General features: G+C 33.9%; 2 pseudogenes across 2 annotated transcripts; both read left to right on the top strand.

The window, feature by feature from the left end:
* Nucleotides 1–5,858: 5,858 nt before the first annotated feature.
* On the top strand, nucleotides 5,859–8,115 carry LOC146951760 (elongation factor 1-alpha pseudogene; annotated as a pseudogene). The gene is made up of 2 exons (XR_015032231.1): nucleotides 5,859–5,901; nucleotides 6,387–8,115. The product of XR_015032231.1 is annotated as an elongation factor 1-alpha pseudogene (transcript).
* A 1,749-nt stretch (nucleotides 8,116–9,864) lies between these two features.
* On the top strand, nucleotides 9,865–13,597 carry LOC146951759 (elongation factor 1-alpha pseudogene; annotated as a pseudogene). Its single transcript, XR_015032232.1, has 3 exons — nucleotides 9,865–10,242; nucleotides 10,807–12,879; nucleotides 13,196–13,597. The product of XR_015032232.1 is annotated as an elongation factor 1-alpha pseudogene (transcript).
* The last annotated feature ends 2,164 nt before the right edge of the window (nucleotides 13,598–15,761 follow it).

The following is a 15,761-nucleotide window of genomic DNA, read 5'->3' as shown; positions in this document are numbered from 1 at the left end:
TTATTGTGAATATCAATCTAGTTTTATTCAATTCAATTGTTCTTAATGCTTTTTATATCCTGATCAAATATAAACATGATTTCGTGAGAATGAATGACTGCTGACCATGGCTTTCAACTTAAACCTAATTGAATTGTTCAAATAAACAGGGTTAGTCTAGGAATAGATAATCATTTATTTGTGATATTAGGTTAATGTTTTTCAAACCTTCAAAGAATATTAGATCACCTAAGGAATTAGGGACCGTACTATGAGAATAGGGTTCTAAGTCAAGGGATTGATTAGGGCTATTTTAGTTAATCATCGTAAAACTAAAGAAATATTCATGAGAAATAGGTGCAGTGTACCAATTAGGGGAACTCAGAGGATTCGAAAGACTTAGTCTCATCTCTCTCTATCTTTTCTGAACAACCTTATTTTCTTTTATTCACTTTTTATGCACAACAAACCTATTGCCTCGGGCGTTAAAATAAACTTTACACGTCCTATTTAATAACAATATTGTTTACTTGAGATTAACACGGTCTTCGTGGAAATGAACTTTGTTATACTTCGTGGAAATGAACTTTGTTATATTACTTTGATAGTGTTTAGTACACTTGCTAAATTTCTGGAACTTTATTTGAAATGTGCTAGGCGAATGGTTGTACCCCCTATTATGTAATTGAATTTAAACTTGTTTATTATTGATGAATTTGTTTGTTTGTTGACTTTTTCCAATTTAGTAACAATTGTGTAATCAAGTGGTATTCCAAAAGTTCATATGGAGGTAGTGGTAGATATTCTCATCAATTGAAAAGAAAAAGAAAAACAATTCAATTATATATTTAAGTAAGGGTTAATAGGTCTCTACGCCCTGTAATATATGTCATTTCTGGTTTTCACACTGTAATATTTTTTTTTATTTACCCCCTATAAAAAAAATGTTTTGATTTACCCTACTAATAGGTCAAACAAAAACGATTTTTTTTTGAAAAAAATCAAATTGGTTTTTTGTTTGCCTATTAAGGGGTAAATCAAAACAAACTTTTTTTACGGGGGGTAAATCAAAAAAAAATTACAAGGGGGAAAACCGAAAATGACATATATTACAGGGGGTAAAGACTTATTAACCCTTTAAGTAATTAAAGTTTCAATTATGAAAATTATGTCTGAAAGCGATGATATAAATTTTGAGAATCTAATTATGCTACTTTATCATGTGGTATATGTATTTTATCTTTGTTTGCCTGTGTGGCGTGTATTTTATTTTGATTATGGTTGCCTAAGTGGTGGGAATTATGTTTTATTATCATTTTGCATTTTCTATGTGATGCCTTAGTGGCGCGTAAATTTATTCTCATCATCATGCATGACATGTGCATATTATGTGCGATGCCTTAGTGGCGGGCTGACTATATTCGTATCATTTAGTTTTTAAGAACATGCATCTTATGCATAATTGCATTTGAGTCCATTGTATATTTGTGTTGTATTAATTGATGAACTTCTCTTATTGCTATATAAATGTTTATAAACCTTTTCCTATATGAGTTGGCTGTATTTTTATTTCCTTTTGATTGAGAAGAATTGATTCATCTACTTTATGATACTGTTTCTTGTGCTTTGAATATGAATCAATTTGGATAAGAAAATTGACCCTTACACTAATAAAATGTTGTAGGTGTCAAAGAAAGAAATATGAAGTTGATGTGTGATTGAAGCGTACGCCGTGACAAATATGGGTTTATTAAATTGTAAATATGATGTAAAATATCAGGTGCTTTGAGTATGAACCAATTTGGATAAGAAAATTGACCCTTACACTAATAAAATGTTGTAGGTGTCAAAGAAATAAATAAGTTGATGTGTGACTGAAGCGTACGCGGGGACAAATACAGGTTTATTAAATTGTAAATATGATGTAAAATATCTCTGAAGTATTGTGAATTTCTTCGGTTAATAAGAAAATCACCTTTTTAAGAATAATTTTGTATCATTTTATTTTACTAGTTTTATTATAGATATATTTTCTATTATTTTCTTTTTTTATAGTTTTATTTAGAAAAAAAGCCAAAAATGAATATTTTTAAGTAATATCTTTTAAAAATCGGGGCATTACAATATGGTATCAAGCAATAATCTTCGGACAAATATTTTTTGGATGAGACGATCTTGTAAGACGCGTGTCTTGATTGAAGAAGGGTGCTTTGTTTGATTTCCTTGTAGATCATTTTATTTTATGGTGGATGATTATTTGTGTGGTTCTCGTAACGTGATTTGATGGTTATCTTATTTTGTTTTTGTTATTGAAATAAATATTTTCTGTCATTAGTATTTTTATTTTCCTGTATGAATTTTCTATTGACTTTTTTACGAGTCTTTAATCTAAAGGGAGTCAATGTTATTTTTTTTTTTTTTTGACAAAGGGAGTCAATGTTATGATGAACTAGAGGTTAGAATTATTTTTTTGAATGATTCGTATGTTAAGTATTTTTTTAGGTCGCATGTTTTGAAGAAAATGATGTTATATTGATTTTCTAATAGATAAAGTTTTAGAAAACACGGATGAGGTCATCTATTCTCTAACTATGAAATTTAATGTCTATCAAAAATACAATCTTAACCTTTCTTAATTTTTTGACACGTCATCAAAATTATATTTTTTGCTTCAACTTCCCCCTGTTTTTTCTCTCTTAGAAACAAATTAAAACAAACTCACCCGATTAAACACACTAACTTAATATTTTTTTAAAGAACATACAAAGTTAAACTTAATCTCAATCATAACAAATTTTCCTATAATTTCAATTTCTACATATCTACTCCCTCCGTTTCAAAATATAAGCAAAATTCACTTTTTAGGTTCATTCATTTAATGATGTATATGGTCCATATTATGAACCACATACATCATTAAATGAATGAATCTAAAAAGTGAATTTTGCTTATATTTTGAAACCGAGGGAGTAAATAGTTAAAAACAATTTATCTATTCTCTTCTATACTCTTCTATACTCCAATTATGAAACTTAAAGTCTACCAAAAATACAATCTTAACCCTTCTTAATTTTTTGACACATCATCAAAATTTCATTCTTTTGCGTCTTTTGCTTCAACCTTCCCCTATTTTTTATCTTTTAAAAACAAATTAAAACAAATTCACTCGATTAAACAAACAAACTTAATATTTTTTTAAAGAAAAAAAACAAAGTTAATCTTAATCTCAATCAAAACAAATTTTCCTATAATTCAACTTTTAAATATCTAAATAGTTAGAAACAATTTATCTATTCTCTATCTCTAATTATGAAAATTAATGTCTACCAAAAATACAATCTTACCCCCTTCTTAATTTTTTAACACATCATCAAAATTATATCCTTTTGTGTATTTTGCTTCAACCTCCCCCTATTTTTTCTTTTTTAAAAACAAATTAAAACAAACTCACTCTATAAAACAAACTGACTCAATATTTTTTTTTTCAAAAACAAACAAACTTAATCTTAATCTCGATCAAAACAAATATTCCGATAATTCAACTTATAAATATCTATAGAGTCAAAAACAATTTACAATCTATTATCTTTTTCTCTAATTATGAAAGTTAATGACATGTAAAAACACAATTTTGTCTCATCTTAATATTTTGACACCTCAACATATATTTACCTTTTTGTGTCTTTTGTAACAAAATATCCTATTTATTTGAGAGAGAAAATAACTTTTAAAAGATTGATCGAACCTAATCTATCCTAAAAAAAATTCACTAATCATGGGCGCAACCCAACAAGCCCGTAACGAGCGCGAAATCAGGTTACAAACAATATGAAAAGTGAACATCTGCGAACACTAATTAATGGATCGACCGTCAACATGATATTAAAATCCAAGTGTCAACAACTCCCTAAATAAATCAGCAAGCATAAGAGCTCTTTCAATCTTGAAGAACCAAACTGTAGGCAAACAAGAGACCTTGAAACGTGCAGATCTCAACATATTTGAAAACAACGGAGAATCAAAGAAGTCAATCCACCATGTCATATTATAAAATAATATTCTTTTATTGTTGTTTATTATTAATTATTATATCTTTTAGAAATATGACTATAAAAACACTGAAAAAAATGATAAATGAGTCACTAAATAATATAGTTATTCAATTCATACACGAGACTCATAACGACATCTTTATCAATATTGAAATCTTTATTATTTTCACATATTTTTAGTTTACCACTTCATAATATTTAACAACAACTATTTTAATAAAAAATCTTTTCATTTCTATATTCTCTTTTGATCTCTTACGTAATTGCCGATGTTTGATTCTAATTGGTGGTAAAACCAAATGTTGTTATTGTTTCTCCATTGCGAGAAAAAAAAATCTCATTTAACTTAATTATGAAAATAGAAAACAGATACAAACAAACCAAAATGACTGAAATTAAGTTATATGTTTACAAAGTTATTGAAATGGATAAAATGAGGGGATATTGATGTGTTTGATAAATTAGAAGGGGGTGCTTGTGTTGTTTAAAAAAATCTCAAGGGAAGTCAATATAATCTGCCCTTTTATCATTAACGACATCTTTATTCATTAGTTTTTTTTCTTCTTATTTTCTCAATTCATATAGAAACACAATGTGCTTTGATGCATAATCCCAACTTCGAATTAACTCGTGCGGAGCACGGGCCCGTGCTTAGCACGAGTTTGTTGCTAGTGTAAATTAAAAGGAAAGAAAATAATTTAGAATATTTTGACCTATAGAGATTTTATTCTAAATGGCTGAGACAATTGATTCTCAAGAGTATTTTATTTACAAATTAAGATTCTGTTGATAATGGAATATTTTGTTAGTATAAATGTTGATCAAAATTTTCAGATAATTCTATCTATCTATCTATCTATCTATCTATATATCTTTGGAAAAGAAACTTGAGTTGTTCTCAAGCAATCTTTGTGATGAATTGGCACTCTAGAAACATAGTATGGGTTGAGCTAGGGCATGTGCCCAGGCTCGCCGGGTAGTAAAACTGCACCTGCCCGTGGTCAAGTGGGAGGAATTTGGATTATGAAACTGGTTGGAAGGAGAATGGTTGCCTTTGCTGTGAATGTTTAGTGTGATACAATTATGCTTTATCTATCCTTGGGGAACAACTCTTGGTTTCTAAGAGGAATGTATGCTAGTCCTGTTTACTCAACTAAGGTGGAATTATGGTCGACTCTCACCGACCTCAAAGACATGATTGCAGGACTGTGGTTTATTATAGGTGATTTTAACGAAATTATGTTCCCAAGTGAACAAAGGGAAGAAAACTTTAATCATACGAGGGCTGATGTTTTGCTTCGAACTATGGATACCCGTAAATCACTAGATATCTCTATAATTGATGGAAAGTTCACATGGGCGAGGAATTGTGTGGGCCAAAGAAGAGTGATGAAGCGGCTTGACAGAGGTGTGGCGAATATGTCTTGACGACTTGCTTTTCCGGATGCTTACAATGAAGTGTCGAGTAAGTTCCACTCTGATCACCATCCTCTGTGTTTACGGTGCAACTTTTTGAATCGAGGGTTCAACGTATGCACATAAGGTGTGAAAAAAAAAAAAAAATCCATAGTATGTATCGATCATCAACATCACAGAGCAAACAGAATGTCAGATCAACCTCAGAACCTTTTTTTTTTTTTTTTTTAAGGAACAGGTTGATACACATGTGAGATTACTACTGCCGAAAGTAGGGTCTAATTAGCGCCACGTAAGCAGCCAAATGATTGATAATCACACAAGAAAAATTATAAATTATGAAAAGAAGGGCAATTCTGTCAAATCCTGTTTATTCTCTTTTAACTACTCTTCTTCTCTACCATCTTTCTCATACTTGCGGTTGGATAGGGTTTCATAGCAGCTTCCTTCAAAGGTGAATTTCTTCTATTTCTTCGTTTCTAATTCATGTATTCTTACTATCGATATCACCGATTCGTAGCTTTTTCGTTTGTTTGTGTTATGCTTTTCCTTTCCGATTCAGTATTCGGTTATGATAATAACTGGGTTTCTACTTTTTCCTTTCGTTTATGTTTTTGGATTATTATTACAATTTATGAAAACCCCACACTCGTAAGCTATTCAGCACATACATGAACACCAGATAATACACCAACACACATACGAATTTTGAGAAATTGACATAATTTAGTGTAATCACAAGTTTCGGTGGTGTCGGGTGTTGGACGCACCTTCATTCATTTTTTACAAAAATTTATGTATTCAATTGAAAACTATTTGACTTTTTCAATGAATAATTTATTTATTAATTTGAAATCCAACACTCTTTAGCAAAACCCCAATATAACATATCATACACATACATGTAATAATCATAGAGGTTCTGTGTTGTATTTGCAGATGCATTCAAGTTTAAGGACAATGAGTAGGCCAAAGTTTCCTCCCCCAGTTCCTCTTAACTTTCTGTTTATTGGTCATGTCGATTCCGGGAAGTCAACCACTGCTGGTCATTTGATCTACAAGCTTGGAGGTGTTGAGAAGGATGTCATGGAGAAACTCGAGAAAGAAGCTGCTGAGATAGGCAGGCCTTCTTTCAAGTATGCTTGGGTGCTTGACAAACTCAGGGCTGAGCGTGAAAGAGGTATCACAATTGACATTTCTCTTTGGAAGTTTCAGACAACCAGCTACTGCTGCACTCTCATTGATGCCCCCGGACACAGGGATTTCATTAAAAACATGATCACCGGAGCGTCCGAAGCTGACTGTGCTGTTCTTATCATTGATTCTACAACTGATGGTTTTGAAGCTGGTTTTTGTAAGGGAGGTCAGACCACTGAACATGTTCAACTTGCCCTCGCTCTTGGTGTTTCAAAAATGATCTGCTGCTGCAACAAGATGGATGCCACTACACCCAAATACTCCAAGGACAGGTATGAAGAAATTGTGAATCAAGTTTCACCCTTTCTGAGGAAGGTTGGCTATAAACTACAAAATGTTCCGTTTATTCCCATCTCCGGTTATGAGGGAGATAACATCATTGGGCGCTCTACTAACCTTGACTGGTACAACGGTCCCACCCTTCTAGAAGCTATTGACCAAATAAGAACGCCTAAAAGGTTTGATTTTTTTTTCAAGGCTCTGCGTTTACCACTTCAGGATGTCTACAAGATTGGAGGAATTGGAACTGTGCCAGTGGGACGCGTTGAGACGGGTTTCTTGAGACCTGGAATGGCGTTGACTTTTGCCCCAACTGGGCTCCAAACTCAAGTGAAGTCCATAGAGATGCACCATGAAGCTCGCAATCAGGCCCTTCCTGGTGAAATTGTGGGATTTAATGTTGCGAATATGTCTGATAAGGTTCTCAAGCGAGGGTATGTTGCCTCAAACTCCCACGATGACCCAGCTACAGAGGCCATCGAATTTACATCTCAGGTTATCATCTTGAATCACCCTGGCCAGATTGGAAATGGCTATACACCTGTTCTTGACTGCCACACCTCCCACGTTGCTGTCAAGTTTGCTAAGCTTGTTAGCAAGCTTGACAGGAATACTAATAGGGAAATTGAGAAGGAGCCCAAATTCTTGAAGAATGGTGATGCTGGTATTATTAAGATGATTCCCACCAAGCCCATGGTGGTAGAGACTTTTGCTCGTTACCCTCCACTCGGTCGTTTTGCTGTCAGAGACATGCGTCAAACTGTGGCTATTGGAGTCATCAGGGATGTGAAAAAGAAGGATCCTGCACCGTCAAACTATGCCCTTTCAAGGTATCAACGACGGGCAGCAGAATTACACCGCATGTGTATGGAGGGATCCCGAAGTGGACGTTGAAGAAGCGAATCTTGCAAGATGATCTATCTAGGGAAGTCTATTGTCTTTTTTAGTTATTACTATAAACGGTCTTTGTTCCGTAGCATGTCTATTTCTCGTCTAGTAAACTTGCTTTGTAGGTTAAGTCTGAAGTCTGCACCGTCATCTCACGGCTTTTGTTCCCAGAACTGGCTTCTAGATCGACGGTTGTTTTTATGCTATGATTATTGTGTCTAGTGTGAATACTTGGATTTTGTAAGCAGCAAATTTCCGGACCTGCTGATTATCTTTTAAATATCAACTTTTCATTGCGTGTTTATTCCTTATTGTGTCTAGTGTGAATACTGTGATTTATTCGGCTTTGCTGGGTCATGTCTCTTATTGCTCTAGGAAATATAGTTGGCCAAGAATGCCAGGACCATTTTTTACTTTTGAATGTCACTTGCTGCATATTGCTCTGATCTGATCATTTGTTACTTTTGTCTAAAATTTACATAGGAACCCAAAATTTACAGCAGTTATCTTTGCTAAATGTCAATGTTGTTACTATGAGGGTAGTAACAACAGTAAATTTTGGGAAAACAACCAGTTATCTTTGCTAAATTTTTCAACTATGCCTGTTGTAATATTGAGAGATGAAAGTAAAAGCTTATAGGTAATCACTGCCCTGTTATGGTCTGGGAAAACAACCAGTTTCAACTTGCTTTGATTTCCAATAGATTCTCACCAATTATGAAATTAAAAGTCAATAGAAGCTTCATGGAAGTTTATTAGTTTACATTTAATTTGTTACTCCATCTGTGATATATGTTATTTTCCATTTTTGGTGTTGTGCCAAAATTAAGATTGGACAATAGTTTGTGTAAGAAGTAAGATAAATTTCAACAGCTTTGTTCCCTGTCATGGTCTAAGTTTTTATTTCTTTGTATCAACGTAATGATTTCATGCCATATCCTATATATCTAAAGAACAATGTCTCTTTCATTAGTTTTGCAATGGATTTATTACTAGTTGAATGTTGAAGTTATTTGTTGAATTACAATATAAATAATTACAATTGTGACAATCTCTTTCATTTATTTTTACGAATAACAATTTTTTATTTGTTGTCCACATAAAATGAAGTATTTTTTCCGTTAATAATTGAAAACAAGTTCCTGGGGCACTTTTAAGGACTTAATATTAAGTTTTTATGCAAATTTATGTATCCAATGTATTAGAAATTGAAATATTTAAGTTTTCGGGAGATGGCTGGTAAGCATGAAAGGGTGCTTGAGCGCTGTTGATATGTGATTTTAAGCGGGGTATCTTTGGATGCACACTTTTACATCTGTGGCACCTCAACATCTATCAGTGTTGTTTTTCCATGATTAGATACCTCGTCAATTATATATACCGAATCACGAAAGAAAGCAGTGTTAAAAGAGTTCCAGTGCTTTTTAATCTTCAAATGTTTTGATTCAAAGTCTGGGCTAGTATCATGCAAATGTAGTTGACGCATTGACGGAGCCTGCAGATCGTAGACATGTCCAGAAAGTTCAACATATATGTATATCAGTGGTTCTATATCAAGTGAAACATCATTTCATGAAGCATCACGAAGCCTTAAATTAAAAATTCAAAACCGCTTGAGTCAGGACTTTGGAGCAAAACGCGGTAGGAAAACGTGTTAAATAACAAATCATATTAATTCGCTATGTATGTAATGTACCAATAAAAGGGTGAAAATAAGTTTACCAGTCAGCTCCTGAAAAATTTAGTTTACAAATGGAAACTAAAAGCACGCCCATTTGGAAAGAAAAAAAAAGCTTAACCATGATTTGAAGTTACTTGCAAATGCACCTTAACCTTACAATAATATGATTATGTTATTTTATATTGGTTTTCTTTAATATGTGCACATAGGTAATTACTTAACAAAACAAAAAAGGATCATGAATATAATAAACTCTGCATACCAATGAAAAACAAAAAAAGATCATGAATATAATAAACTCTGCATACCAATGATATTCTTGGCAAAATAACAGTGAAGCATTTGATACGAATAAGTCCCTCCACATCATATCATATACTATTTAATTTAATTTAAATAAATATAATAGTAGTAGTTACTATTTTACTGTTTAAATAGTGGTTACAGACTTGACCAAAATAAAAATAAAAATAGTGGTTACAGAAAATATAAACTGCTCCTAACTTCTAGGAGGGTGGTTATTTGGATTCTATAGTTATGTATTGTGTCATTCTAAATTAAATTAAGCAAGGTTATTAATCACTTTCTATAAGTATTCTCGTTCAAGAATTTCTAAGCCCATTTCAAACCCACTGCATGCATCCTTAGCAATACTGAAAGCTGCTCATTTTGGACATCTGACAGGAAATTCTTTTCTACTCTTCTCTACCATCTTTCTCCTCCCCGCGTTCATCGCAGCTTCCTTCGAAGGTACGTAAATTCCTCCTATTTTTCTAATTCATGTATTCTTATCATCAATATCACTGATTCGTAGGTTTTTCGCACAATTTAGTGTACGTTTGTTTGTTTGTTTTCTACTTTTTCTTTTCGATTAGGTATTTAGTTATGATAATAATGGTAGGGTTTATGCTTTTATTTTATTTGTTATATTATAGGTCAATTCTATGATGCACAACCAAGACAAGTCTTGCATCATGCACAAACTAATTTTCACCCTTGAATCAATAAATTTCACCACTAAATTAAACAAAATATGATGTGACTTATTGATCAATGGTGAAAATAAGACAAAAATAAGACAAGTATTGCATCATGCACAAAGTAGTTTTCACTATTGGATCAATAAATTTCACCATTAAATTAAATGAAATATGATGTGACGTATTGATCGGATAGTGAAAATAACATTTGTTTGTGATTGTTGTAAGACCATTTTGCGCTTGTGCATGTTTGACAAAGCCTATATTATAATATACCATATTATATAAATATACATACAAACATACATGTGATAATGATAGGGGTTCTGTTCAGTGTTGAATTGGCAGATTCAAGTTTAAGGACTGATGAGTAGGGGAAAGTTTCCTATTAACATTCTGTTTATTGGTCATGTCGACTCCGGGAAGTCAACGACGGCTGGTCATTTGATCTACAAGCTTGGAGGTATTGAAAAAGATGTCATCGAGAGATTTGAGAAAGAAGCTGCTGAGATAAACAGGCGTTCATTCAAGTATGCTTGGGTGCTTGACAAGCTCAAGGCCGAGCGTGAAAGAGGTATCACAATTGACATTTCTCTGTGGAAGTTTGAGACAACCAACTTCCGCTGCACTCTCATTGATGCCCCCGGACACAGGGATTTCATTAAGAACATGATCACCGGAGCGTCCGAAGCTGACTGTGCTGTTCTTATCATTGATTCTACACTTGGTGGTTTTGAAGCTGGTTTTTGTAAGGATGGTCAGACCAATGAACATGTTCAACTTGCCTTCGCTCTTGGTGTTTCGCAAATGATCTGCTGCTGTAACAAGATGGATGCCACTGCACCCAAATACTCCAAGGATAGGTATGAACAAATTGTGAGTCAAATTTCACCCTTTTTGAGCGAGGTTGGCTATAACCTAGGTAAAATTCCTTTTATCCCTATCTCTGGTTACGAGGGAGATAACATCATTGAGCGCTCTTCTAACCTTGACTGGTACACGGGTCCCACCCTTCTTGAAGCTCTTGACCAATTCAGAAGGCCTAAGAGGTTAATATTCAGGCCTCTCCGATTACCACTTCAAGATGTCTACAAAATTGGAGGAATTGGAATTGTGCCTGTGGGACGCGTTGAGTCTGGTATCTTGAAACCTGGAATGGTGCTGACTTTTGCCCCAACTGGGCTCCAAACTGAAGTGAAGTCTGTGGAGATGCACCATGAAGCTCTCACTCGGGCTCTTCCTGGTGACATTGTGGGATTTAATGTTACGAATGTGTCTGCTAAGGATCTCAGGCGAGGCTATGTTGCCTCAAACTCCCAGCGTGGCCCAGCTACGGAGGCTGCTGAATTTACATCTCATGTTATCATCTTGAATCACCCTGGCCAGATTAGAAATGGCTATACACCTATTCTCGACTGCCACACCTCCCACATTGCTGTCAAGTTTGCCAAGCTTGTTAGCAAGTTTGACAGGAATACTAATGTTGAAATTGAGAAGGAGCCCAAATTCTTGAAGAATGGCGATGCTGGTATTATTAAGATGATTCCCACCAAGCCCATGGTGGTAGAGACTTTTACTGCATATCCTTCACTTGGCCGTTTTGCTGTGAGAGACATGCGTCAAACTGTGGCTATTGGAGTCATCAAGGATGTGAAGAATAAGGATCCTGTAAGGTCAAACTATGGCTATTCGAGTCATCAAGGATGGGAAGAACAAGTATCCTGCATCATGGAGGAGGGATGATCCCTAAATTGGCATTGAAAAGGTGAATCTTGCAAGATGATCTATCCAGGGAAGTCTATTGTCTTTATTACAATAAATGGTCCTTGATCCGTAGGATGTCAATTTTTCGTCTAGTAAACTTGCTTTGTAGGTTAAGTGTGATGTCTGCACCGTCATCTCACAGCTTTTGTTCCCAGAACTGGCTTCTAGATCGGCAGTGGCAGGTCCATTTCTTTTTTGTTTTTATGCTATGATTATAGTGTCTAGTGTGAATACTTGGATTTTGTAAGCAGAAAGTTTCCGGACCTGCTGCTTTTCTTTTAAATATCAACTATTTATTTGCGTGTTTATTCCTCAATGTAATGTTTTAAGTTTTTTTTTTTGGTTTATGTCTCTTATTGCTCTAGGAGTTGGGCGAGAATGCCAAGAGCATTTTTTATTTTTGAATGTCACATGCTGCATAATGCTCTGATCATTTGTTATTTTTGTCTAAAACTTAATTACCTTGGTATAATATTCAATCAAGATATTGTTGCTTTACTTTTCATCCTCAATTTTACCTGATGCAATGCTTTATATTTCTTTTCGAGATAAATTTCTTTTTTGTGAAGCATATACTACGGTACAAGTGCATCTTCTCTCTTGCCATAGAATATTTAAAGCAGCTTCAAGTTCGTAAGTTCAAGTGAGTTTTCCTTTCAACTATGGCTGTTGTTATATTGCAGGAAAATATAGACCCCTATTATAAAATATATTCACCTGATCTCTATTTGATTGAAAATCTGCCTAGTCAGATTATTGTTGTATATCGTAATCAAATGGATGGATACAAGTGTAATTTTCTATAGATATTGGTATAGGTGCTGCCGTGTATATTTTTGAACGGATATGAATGGTTTTGTATTTGAAATCTAAGGCTAAAGATAGGGAGAAATTTTGTATAGTATTGGTTTTGGGGATGAGTTTGATTTCCTTATTGTTTGGTGCTTATTGGAATTTAGGTTACTTTGCTATTGGTGAGGAAACATGACATTATCACCACTAATTTTGGTCAAGGGTTTATAAGTGTTGTGGTTCCGTTGTGAGGAAACAAGACATTATCACCACTAATTTTGATGATTTCGGTCACTTGTTGGAAGCAGTATCAGTAGTATTGTTCTTGGCTCTGTCTCTTGGCTCTGTCTTGCCTGATTTGTTTCATTGTATGGTTTTCAAATTTCAAGGAAGAGTTGGGTTTGAGACACATGGTATCGAATGAGTCAATTTTTGAATTTATCTATGTTCTGTACAACTACACTGCTTGTATTCTCATTTGCGAAACCATGTTCTTATTCATGGAATTATTCCCTTAGAAACATAGTTTGATTTCATCAAATAAGTGCATATTTTGAGTGTTTGTCTGATGATTGTGTCTCTCTTCTGTGAGATAAATTTGCTGTATTACTAAAGTAGATTCAGGTTTTCATTTTTCATTTAGACTCTGAATGTTCTAGTTTTATAATTATCACATATCTCGAGTAATCAATTATGCCATGATTTTATATTTGTTTGAGTTCCTTTCCTCACTGCTCATGGATTTGAAGGAACTTTCATTGATGTAACACTTAAGTTTCGTAGGATAACATATCAAGAATCTGTCAACCTTGAAATTGTTTAGGATCTTGGATCTTGAAATAGTTGCAAGAAGAGAAAGCTCTTAAGCACAAATGCCACTTATTCATGTCAATCAACTATATGATGCAATAACATATGCCAGTTTATATGATTTCTGATTCAGCTTTCCTTCGATAGCCAATGCATACATGGGAGCTGTCTGTTATTTACTACTTTCATATTGCATTCCATGATTATTCTTATCATATAGTGGTTTTATTTCCGATGTTTTGTTAATATGAGGGATCTTAAATACATGCTAGCCATATATTCACTTGTATCTCTACACAGCTAATCAACTAAGTCTCGCCATAATGGTGGAAGAAATTTGCATGGGTGTAAATTGAATGGCCATGCCATTTTAGTTGATCTTCAAACAACATCAGATCCAGCAAAACATTTTTTGGAAATAATTTGGAATCCTATTCTTACATGGGATGAAGGCATAACTATTGATAAGAGCGACATCTTTCTGTCGATCAGCTGATGAGAATCTCACCAAATATTGAACCTCATTTAAAAGTAGAGGCAATGAAGCTAGCACTTGAATTGAAAGAGACTGTGAGAGGAAGTGCTGAAAATTCTTTGGTGGTGTGGCAGCAGATAAGGAATCAAAAGCGGTAAATATATTCTACAGAAATTAACTTAGTTGCTCCTCATATAAAACAGAATTTCAGTTCACATTTCCACCTCATTTTCGCAGCAAAAAACCTCATCAGGTTAAGCTTTTTCCACCATAACCAAGTCTTTTTGACAAGGATCAGCATTCTAGAGTTGTCACATAATCAACTCAGTAAAGAAATATACTTGAATAGGTTTTTCGCTCATCTACAAATGCTTGAATTGTGCACCATTGGGCTGCAAGGAAACATTTGGTTCCTCGGTAAAATTAGTAGTCGCTCGTAATGTCACAGTGAGTGTTCGAGAATTTGAGAGGGGCTCCCTTAAAATTTGTATTAATAATGTAACTGATATCTTCAAGGAAACATTTGGTTCCTCGGTAAAATTAGTAGTCGCTCGTAATGTCACAGTGAGTGTTCGAGAATTTGAGAGGGGCTCCCTTAAAATTTGTATTAATAATGTAACTGATATCTTCAAAACTAAAACGGCTCAATTTTTAATTGAAAGCCTAGAAAATTGCAGAAGAATATAGACCCCTATTAAACAATTATATCTGTATTTATAGGTTCTTAAGCAACGTATGTACAACTACAAGTTGATGCATGATTGAGTTATGTTCTATACCATTTAATCACTAAAGTTTCAACTTTGTTGACAGAAGGAATGTTCATATGTGGTATAGAACATAACTCAATCATGCATCAACTTGTAGTTGTACATAAGCCTTTCTTTTTTCTTGTTTTTGTACACCGAAAGCTAGTAATGCAAAGGTCTAATCACTTAATTTTATATCATAATTTTTTGTATTTTAAAACTCAATATGTTTATTTACCTAAATTCACTAGGTGAGGATAGAACTTGGTTCCAAAGGCGAAAACATAAAATTGATTATCTTAATCTTAATCACTTACTCTTAAAGCTTATTAGGTCTAGCTTATCACTAAACCTAATTTTTTCCCTCTAAACACATCTCATTAATTGCTAATCAACCCTAAAAATATTTCCCTCCTTAGGTTTGAATTTGAATTTTAAAATTTTGCATTGCAGTCTGTTATTTTTCCTATTTTTTGTGAGCATTAACTCAGCCTTAGTGATAGGAGTGTTTGTTGGAAGGTCATATACAAAAAACAACGTGTTGGGTTTTTATTTCCGTCTTTCATAATTCCCCATGCAAATCAATCAGTTTTGAAACCTTTGCTATTTCAAATGCATGCATTTATCTGTATCTATTCACTCTCCCTTCATGCTATATATATACGTGTAAGCCAGACTTTGTTGAAGCATTCCTTTCAT

This window comes from Medicago sativa, chromosome 1 (assembly GCF_051527215.1).
Source record: "Medicago sativa cultivar Bolivia chromosome 1, Bolivia_mono, whole genome shotgun sequence".
Taxonomy (NCBI): Eukaryota; Viridiplantae; Streptophyta; class Magnoliopsida; order Fabales; family Fabaceae; genus Medicago; species Medicago sativa.
Note: the sequence above shows the minus strand (reverse complement) of the source record. Positions and strands in the feature narration are given on the sequence as shown.